This window comes from Apteryx mantelli, chromosome 2 (assembly GCF_036417845.1).
Source record: "Apteryx mantelli isolate bAptMan1 chromosome 2, bAptMan1.hap1, whole genome shotgun sequence".
NCBI classification, from domain to species: Eukaryota; Metazoa; Chordata; class Aves; order Apterygiformes; family Apterygidae; genus Apteryx; species Apteryx mantelli.
This window is the reverse complement of record NC_089979.1, coordinates 123,034,420-123,044,182: the sequence shown is the minus strand read 5'-3', so window position 1 is coordinate 123,044,182 and position 9,763 is coordinate 123,034,420. Positions and strand designations below refer to the sequence as shown.

Genomic DNA, 9,763 nt, shown 5'->3' with positions numbered 1-9,763 from the left:
CCACCCAACAGCTCCACGGCACAGCCTAAAGCTTGACATTTTCTCTTTCTGTAGAGTGGCCAGCTGGCCTGGATTAGCTCCCAGTCTAATGCAGACCAGTCTGAAGGTTGCCATGAGTTTTGCCAGCTCTGAAAGTCCCACAGGATTAATCCTTGCCTGTGAGGCAGGATGGGGGGGGGCTTCGGGATGGAGTGTCTAGGAGGAAGAGGAGGACGAGCAAACAGCCTCTGCCAGCATGGATGGCTGCTGTGGAAAGGGAGTGAAGCAGCTTTCCTCACCTGCTGCAGTCAGGGAAAGGAGCACCAGGCCTCACGGGAGCACGGCAGGTCTGGGCCTGCCATCAGGACACGTGTGACAGTGTGGGCCGAGGCGTGGGAATAGCTGGGGGTGCTGCAAAAATCCCTGCACTGCTCTGCCCTGCCGGCGGGAACCCGGACAAGGCGAGCGGCACCCTGCGGGTCTCTGCAGCGCTAAAGCCTCTGGTCTGGGAAGGCAGCGGGGGCGTTGCCCTTTCCTAGCCCCAGCGTGGTGAAACATTGCTTTACCAGCACTGTGGAGCTGCCATGAAAACCACCCTTGTCCTCCGCTGCACTGCGGTATCATGCCCAGGGTGAGATCAGGGCACTCCAGAGTGACGTTTACCCAGAAATGTTGTTTTGCTCTGCTTATCTCCACAGTTAAAAGCAAATGGGTCCATCAGCATCTGTTAAGATCAGCTGATTTTAGGAGAGAGACAAGTTTTGGGAGTGTTGTTAAAGTGGATGCTTAAGACATAGAAAGTTTATGTTGAGTAAGAGAAGTGCTTTGTGCCTTATTTGATGTTTGCAACACCTCCCTAAGCAGGTACACCTTCCAGATGGAGAAATGAGGATATAAACTTGAGAAAAGAGAAGGAGGTTGTCTCATTTAGGGCAAGGAGTGGACCTTAGTGGTGGTTAAACTCCCCATGCTCCCCGAATGAAGGATGATGCCTTCAGCTGGGGCAGGCAGAAATTCAGCCACATAAGCAGGGTTTTGAGTAACCTGCAGCAAGGACTGCTTATGGAAAAACCTGGATGCTGTGGGACCAGCACATGGAGTGTGCAGTGCTGGCTGCAGGCCCTGGTGGGGTTGTCACAAGAGGAGACTGGCCAGTGTCTGTGGTCAGGGATGTCTTGATCTTCAAAAAGCCTGTGAAGAAAAAGATGTGGAGTGCCAAAATATTCTCCTGAAAAGGAAAAGTCTTGTGATCAAGGGAGTAACGTTAATGCCTCTGAGTGACATTTATTTCCGCGGGTTGGAAGGGCAGATTTTTGAAGTGTGCTTTCAATGTGCCTTTCTTCTACTGAAATTCCTCATATCTCCAGGGTTTTCTGCTAAAGGAATTAGAGCCTCGTGTATACCCAGAAATAATTTAAAACAAAAATGGCCTTCAGTAGTATTTCCTGAAATGCATTTTCATCTCATTGAATCTGTCCTAATAGCAGCCCTGAAGCATCCAAGGTTTCATTTTCATCTAGCAGTGATCAAAAGCAACATCAGCAAGGATTAAATGCACAAAGTCATGCTGCAGGGGTATTAATTCACATGACAAGCCAGTGCAGTTTGTTTTCTTAAAAAAATGCTCATGTGAGGGTTTTCTTGGTCACTGACTGTCTCAATCACTATGAACATCTTTATTTTGCAATCTGGTATTTTTCTGGATCTTAGCTTTGGGGGAAGTAAGTCTTCAGCTTGCGTGAATGAAAATGCAACCCTGTGAATGTGCCTGAATTGGTGAGCTGGGACATTGGCAGCAAGAGGCAGGGGTTAAGCAAGGAGCTCAGCTACACTGTGCTGCAGACATTAGTGGTAATGTTGTTTGGCTCTTTGAAATCTGCTCCCTCATCCTGGGGCTGATAGGGAAGGCTTTTTGGTGAATCCAGTGCAACCATAACTAGTTTGTTTTACAAAGGCAAAAAAACAAACCTAGGTGGGCTTCTTTCCTCCACTAGGGGAAAAACAAGCCAATTCCATCAAAACCTCCCCATTATTGACCATCCCATTGAAATCTACAGCATGAAAAGCTCTTTCTGTCCGCTGTGGCCCTGGGGGTAGCCTTTATTTCTTCTCGTCTGGACTCCATGGTGTACATGACCTCCCATTGTAGGCAGCTGGCTGCAGGCTCAGGAACACTTCACTCTCACTTTTTCACTTTCTTGGGCTGTTTAATGAAAGTCTAGATAAAACGGGCTGCTTATACCTTCATGGCCCAACAGCGTATGAGAACCCTGCTGATGGGTGAGAGGGCAGGAAGAGTTTGGGTTAAGCCGTGTCTGAAGAGCGGAGCGAAGCACAGTGCATGCGGGTGTTTTCTGAACATCAGCCCTTAGGTACAGCAGGCAGCAATGTACTGGCAGGCAGGATGAGGTGTTTGATGGAGTCATCGCTGCATGTAAAGCACTGCAGTGCATGTGATGTGCGGCCGGCCAATAAAGCCCTGGACTCTGAGCACTGTTTCTCTGTCTCTGGATCCCATTTGGATAGTGCTGTGCTCGCCCGGGGGCATTTCTGGGTTACTTTTCCCTGACAACAGACATGTCTTTCCCATGACAGGATGAGCAATACTGCTCCCTTGACACTGCCGGCCTGAGGGAACATGTGATCGGGGGCAGTCATCAGCTCCATTTCTCTTACCTTGTGATTAGGCAGCAACGAAATTGCCATTTTGAATGAAGATGGCCTGAAGATGATGTGTATTTAATTCGAGTAATGAAATGAAAAGGGCTTTTTCAGCTATGCAGCCATCAGAATGCAATGAAATACCTTAGGTTCTAGACTAGCTGAAAGTGGGAAGAGATCAAAAATCATTCCTGGAGGAAAAACAGCCCTCTTCTTGTCGCTAGTGAATTATCATGCACTGCAATGGCACAAGGGGTGCTGCTATTGTGTTACAAATCTGCTTTGAGATCCCTAAGGTAGAGGAAAAATATAGTTTATATGTGGAACAGTAGAATAATAAATGAGATATACTGAAATATAATAAAGGGAAAAGGTTACCAAAAGCAGGAATGCTTCCCTTGGAAACATTATGATGAAGTGCAAAAGTTCCTGTGACGTGCTGGTATTTTTATTCTGAGAGAGTTTTCTGTAATGTATCTCCAGAGTTAGGATAAGTACTGGGCCATGTGACTGTTACTATGGTAACTAGTATTTTTACATTGTAAAAAATAGTCATGTAAAACCGGTGTAAGTTGTCAGTGCTAAAGCCCTCTGCCTTTTGCCCTGCCGCAAGGAATATGGACATGGGGGTGTCTCATCCCATCCAGCCACTACTCTGAGCTCAGCCTGGCTGGATTTTCCAAGCCCCGTACATGGGAAGGAAGACCAGGCAGGGTTTAGGTCCCTTGTCTGTGTTTCTCCACTACAGAAGCAGTTGAGGTGCTCGCAGGCTTTCAGCATGCTGTGACCAAACCTACCCAGGAGCACTACTAGCTGAACGCAGCACTTGCAACTGCGAGATACCTTTGGTGATGTGGTTATCAGCAAGACAAAACCTGCATTTTAATTTCACCCTTTGAACGGGAGGGGGGAGTTCCCTTTTATAAATGTGCTGAGTCCATGTCATTACTCCACTTCCTTAAGGAAGAAACCCCCAAATCCTGTAGTTCCTGGTGCTGGAGTGCAGCCCTGTACACCTGACAGGGTGGGAGGCTCTGGGTTTGGTTCCCAGACCCGCTGCTAACCTGCTCTACGGCCTTCAGCAAGCCCCAGCACCTCTCCTTTTATTTCTTCTCCACTGCTTTATTTTCTCCATTTTACTTTGCAAACTCTCCTGCTCCGTATGCTTGAGCTCAGCCTCTAGAAGAGCAGCATCTTCCCTTCAGCTGGTGCCTCTCGATGTTACTCTGGCCATAAAGGGACTTCAGAATTACCAGCAGGGACATCCAGAACTGCTGGTTTTGGGAAAAAAAATGCAGTGCGTCACTGTTCCCATCCAGTTCCCACCCATGCAAAGTGCCAGTGAGTCTTCAAAGAGCTTTATGGCACAGCTGCCCCTTTCCAGCACAAATAAGAATACAGGAGAGTTAGGAAATGAAAACGTGTTGCTTTATAACCTCCATTTTTGCGCAAATCTTCTAGGAATTGCCATCTCAGTTAACTCCAGTGGTTTTAAATCTGCTAATAGCCCTTCAGCTGTCTTTCATGGCCTAACAACTTCTAAGCCAGTTCACAAGGGTTATTTTCTGATACGATCCAAGCTTTCCTCACTATTGTAATGCATGTGAATTACAGAAATTTCTAAGCTGCTCCTGCAGAAATGTACCTCACTGGGGAGAGGTAAAACCAACACAAAGTGCTGCCTCCTCGAATCTCTACCAGATCTGGCATCTCTGCGACTATGAAATTCAGCTGGAGCTTTTGAAATAAAATGTAATTTGCAACATTATCAGCTGCCTCGGTCCACAGCTGCTATTCGCAAGGAGGAGCTGTCGGCTCTTGCGGAGAGCCGAGGATGTGGCGTGCTACTAGAGCTACACAACAGAAAATGAGAGACACCAGGATGAAAACTACTCAGGGCACAAGGCCCCTGTGTGAAGAATGAAATTAAAATATAGGTTTAGGCCTTTTAATGACCACATCCCCAAAGACAGGGCGAGGCCAGTCTCCTAGGAAGTAGCGTTTTGATGTACGCTGAAGAATTCTCTGCTAGAATTGGGCTTTTCTTCCCGTACCACCGAAATTTTTAGCTGAATCATCGAGACACCACTTAGTCAAAATATTACTACAGACCTCAGCACCCTTCCCAGGTCTGCTGCTTCGTGCTGTCACACCACAGAAATGAACCAGCTGGACCCAAGCCCCTGCCCTGGGCTCTGCGGAGGCAGCAGCGTGGCGCGAAGCTGCGGCGGCACCGGGGGAGCTTCAATGTCCCAGCCTCCCGCCTGGCACAGTGTCGCTGCCCCCGGCAAGCAGCAGAGTTGTCCTGGCATGAAGCAGGCCCTGGAGAGCGGCTGTCTTTGCACGTATTTGAAAAATGGTCTCTGTGGTGGTGAGAGCAGCTCCACTCACAAAGCTTGCTAACACAAGCTAGCTTGGGTACCTCTTTCCTGTAAGGCATGGTTGAAAGACTGGTTTTAATGAAATGCAATGTAAAAAAAAATATCTCATTTATTGAGGCGCATGTAGCCAGTCTTGTTAAAGAACAGAGGCAACTGTTTGTCCAAGAAATATTGCTGGAATTTCTGGAATTTCCCATATAAACAGGGGCACAGGCTTATGACAGAGCAAAATCTCTGTTGCTTTGGTTTTTAAATGGAGAGAACCCCCTTAGAGGATACGTTATAAAACTTTGAGGAGATTATATGTTTCTCAGAAACTGTTTCCTCTCTTGTGCTATTTCTGTTAACCTTTGAGGGGAATGGCTACGCCACCTTACTTTGTGATTTTTTTTTTTATGCTCTTTGTTATGTGACTTCACTGCACAATGGGGATGTTTAGGCCCCATTTATACGTACATTTGAAGCCTGATTATACATTGGGAGGACTATAATATATGTTTATATATATTATATATTTATATATTTTGTATATATTATATATGTATTCTTATATTTGTGAACTATAAAAAAATCACTGATAGTCATTTACTACAGAGAGAACAAGCTCAGCATCAACCAGACAAGTTGCACTGCAGAGTGGTAACCTTGCAGTAATGCATACATTGCTATGGGAATTAAGTGGTGAAGTAGCATAAAGTCTGTTCTGAGACCTACATTTCACATGTGCTTCACCCCCAGCAAGGTAATTGTCCACCTGGTGAGGTTACCTGGGCACTCGCAGCCTCACGGAGCCTCTCCATGCCTTGGCTGCGCTTGCTCTCTGCTTGCAGTTTGGTTGCCTTCCTGTCTGCTCCTGGCCGAGCCTGCAAGGGAGCGGATTCTGGGAAGCAGAGGGGTCTCACGGTCACAACGGCATCTTGAGCTTCTCCTTCCCCTTTGCTTCCCAACTCTGTTTTTGTTTGTGCATTTTGCCTTCTTTATGTTTTTGTCTTCTTTGCCAATGGTCATCTTTGCTACGTGCTGGATAAAGCATAAATCTAACAGAAGTGATTTCAAAGTACAGGCAGTGTGTCAGAATAAATAAATAGGGGTTTCTTAGGTTACTTAATCTGATCAGCCTATCAAAATCCTTCTTTGGTTTTTTAAATGGTAGCTGTGAAGAAACCACTTTTTTCCTCCTCAGTGTCACCTCTTGCTCACTGTGTTAAGATGCCTGAAGAACATTTCTGTATTTTTTTCCCCTCCTATTGAGATGCTTTTATACTACTGAAATAGGAACCTGACTCAGGTTTGTGGGTACAAAAATTCAGTCCCACCTACTGTTTGTTTTGCAATGCTGGTCCATCTGAAATATCACTTTAATTTCATATTACTTGTTTGCAAAAGAAACCCAATTAGAGAGGCAAAAAGGAAATTCATTAATGCCACTTTTCATGAGTAACCCCATGACAAACAAAGCAGTGTGCGTGCAAACACAATGTGAGAGATGCTTAGCCCTACTGTGCCTGTCAGCTTGGCTTTTGCATGCAGGAGAAAGAGAGCAAAATGTACAAGGATTCTACTTGCGGAAGTGCTATGTGCACTGCTGGCAAGCCCAGGAAAGAAACAAAGACGACCATCAAAATAATTGAAGAACAGTTGTACTACAAAGTGGATGCGCTGAGAAAATAAAACCATCAGATTTAGATTTTAAAGGGTCCAAGGGTGAAAGGATATATTACTTGCCTAAATATAAAAAGTACTTTCAGAATAACAATGCCTTAAAAATAAAAAACTCACAAGGGATATTGATCTTTTTTTCCTCCAGCAATGAGCACAGTGTTTTATTAAGATCAAAAAATTAGGCCTTTCAACAATTCTGATATAATATTTTTTGGGAAAAACTAACATTTTTCATAATAGTACATAAGCATCAGAAAGGATCCAGAAAGCACCAGAAAGATTTCCTGACATACCCACAGATTGCAAGTCCCTCTGGTTTTGGGTGCTTCCCAGAAACTCAATGGGGCCTGATTTTTTCCAGCTCAGCTGCCAAAATTCAAGTTGAAGTGAACAGGAACTTTAGGTGCTTACTGAAGAATAATATGCGCACAAATTTAAATCTCATATTGAGCTATTTATTTTGTTCATTCACCTTTCATTGCAGCACATGCTAAAATTAAGTATTTTAACTGCTGAATGGAGCAAAAAGAACTTACTTTGTCATCTAAAGCTGACAGTTGGCCATTCAGCCTGCTATCCACCCTGCTAGGTGATATGATTAGATTCCTTAACTGCAAGCAGGAGTGTTTGATTTTCAGTAGCAGTGCTATGTTATGGTATGCATTAATTTGCTAGGAAATCACCTTAAAAGAGCAGAAAGTGTGATGGATTCAAGTTAGTAACATGGAGTACAATAAATGCCCCAAAGGTACCTCTGAAGTGCGACATTGCCAATAAATTTTTTAACAAAAGGAACTGAAAATGACCAGTCATTCCCACGATGTTCCTCCACATAACATACTTAGAGAAGTGCAGAGATAGTCTATCACGTCATCTGTCAGTGGATATTAAGCATTAACCCATTTCAAATTTTATACATGTTTATAGACATAAACCGAATAGGTCAAACAGGTTTCCAGGTCATAATAAAATATGAAAGGTTTTTAATTCTATGTATGCATAGCTGCTCACATAAATCAGTGTGTGCGCACACATGCGTGCAGGGGTTATTGCATTATTACATCCTGTTTCTAAAGAACCGAATATTTTATTCCATAAAACAAACCTTGGAGTGTTAGGTATTAAGCTTTAAACAAGGTTACAATAAACAATGAAACTACAACACAGCACACATTTTGTGTTAGCAGCGCACAAGTTTAATAAAACAGACTTCTTGCATGTCAGGTTGACAAATTCATACTCATTCTTGTCATAGCACCGGAGTTAGAACCAGGGTCCTGCTTTTCCTCTAATCAATGAAAAAAGCCAATTTTAACTTGCATCCACAGACTGCCCTGTCCTATTGGAGTGAGCCTCCATACTTCTTGTATGTTTTTAATGCCATTAGTTATGGGGTTTTCACCGTGAAGGAAATTCAGGGTTACTTCTGTAGGAATCCCACCTGAACAGAAAGATAAGGAAGTGTTTAATGGGACAACCTTTGTCTCTTCACACATGTATTTCCAGGCTGTCCTTTGCTATTTCTGATCTTGGGTATATCCTGACTACATTCATCTCCCTGCCAGCAATCAGACAACCAGGATGGAATTTAAGTTATTTTTACTGCTAGCTTCAATCAGATGAGCTAGGACAACAAAGACAACTTCCAAGTAATCCTTAATCAGTTCTATGTTTCACGAATTGTTTCCTCTCTTTATTTCTCCACTCTTACCTTTAAACCTATCGAGTGTTTTATGTTGTAAGTACTACAAGAGGATAGCCAGCCAATATGTAAGAATATAGCCAGTTTTACTTGTGGGGTGGGAGGAAGGGAAAACATCATCAGTAAAAAACCCATCCTGAGTCCATGAGAAGACGGCTGATTTCAGAGATCAAAACCGAGTGACATCCCTTTAACTTATTGGATTGTATGTAGCAATCAACTTTGTGCCGACCTCCATTAACCCTACATGACTTCAAGTGGCAAGTGCTCCGCTATACCCTGTTCTCTTAAGACTAACAGAACATTGGCTTTATGTTACAAGGGCAGAGATACAGATGAGTCTGCATTGCAACTCGCAACACATGGGAAGTGTTACAGGGTCACTCAGGACAGGGTGGGTTTGTGTGTGCTTCACCCATCCTTAATGACTAACAGCAGGTTGTAATGGGTTTCTTAAGCAATGCAAATTCACACATTTTCTCTATTTCAATGACAGCAGCTGCTGGTACCACTACTGGACAACCACAATATTTGTTTTTGGTGCTTTTTCATTCATTACAATACACTTGGGGCTGTTCTAGTGTCATTTCCAGGGAATTTGGCTTTTTTCCTGGTAGGTATAGTATCTTTTGCAGAGAATATGTGATTAGGTGTCTACAGAGGAAAGGGACAAGGATTAGTCATAGGCGAGGACCACAGGCATGACTGTCATGGAGAGCTACACAAGGAACATACAGATGTTTTTCACCCTACTATTTTCCATGACTTATTAAAAGTTTCACATTCCTTAGCACTAAAATAGTATGTCAGGTAGTTACAGAGTCTCTGCTGGGATTGCTCTGTGCCTGCTGAAGAACTGCTCTATATTACATAGCAAGGCAGGGTCTCGGGGCCAGACCCGCAGAGATATTTAGGGGCCTAACTTCTATTTCAGACTTCAGTGGGAGGCTGGTGCCTAAATAGGAGTTGAGCACCTGACTACCTTTGCAGGTCTGGACTTTGGTGGAGGAAATGAGGACGTGCTCCATGCGCCTTGCCTCAGAAAACCTTCACTTCTCTACGGCCAGCCGTTGAGCTTGGTGGGGTGCAACCCTGGTGTTGTGAAGTAGCCGTTCTCTGACTGGTGACGGCCTGATTCACAACACCAGCTGCTGCACACCACCGACAGGGTGACCCAGCTGGGGTCGCCATGGCCAGGGTTGTCCACAGTCTGTCCTCTTCCAGGGGTCCATCTTCCTTACAGTTGCACGCTAAAAAGCAAAGGGATAGGGTTAGGTCCATCAATCACATGGGTTCTCTATCCCTGCCAGACTGTTTAAAGCAATATGAAAGTGTGAAGGGTGTATATCTCCAAATACAGAGCGGCAAACTGGTGCTG

The 9,763-nt window shown here is 44.4% G+C and overlaps 1 long non-coding RNA gene across 1 annotated transcript; it reads right to left on the bottom strand.

The window, feature by feature from the left end:
- Positions 1-7,856: 7,856 nt before the first annotated feature.
- Positions 7,857-9,458, bottom strand: LOC106491190 (uncharacterized). Its single transcript, XR_001293732.1, has 2 exons — positions 9,368-9,458; positions 7,857-8,124 (listed from the first exon to the last, which is right to left on the bottom strand). It is a non-coding gene; the product is annotated as an uncharacterized lncRNA (long non-coding RNA).
- Positions 9,459-9,763: the final 305 nt, after the last annotated feature.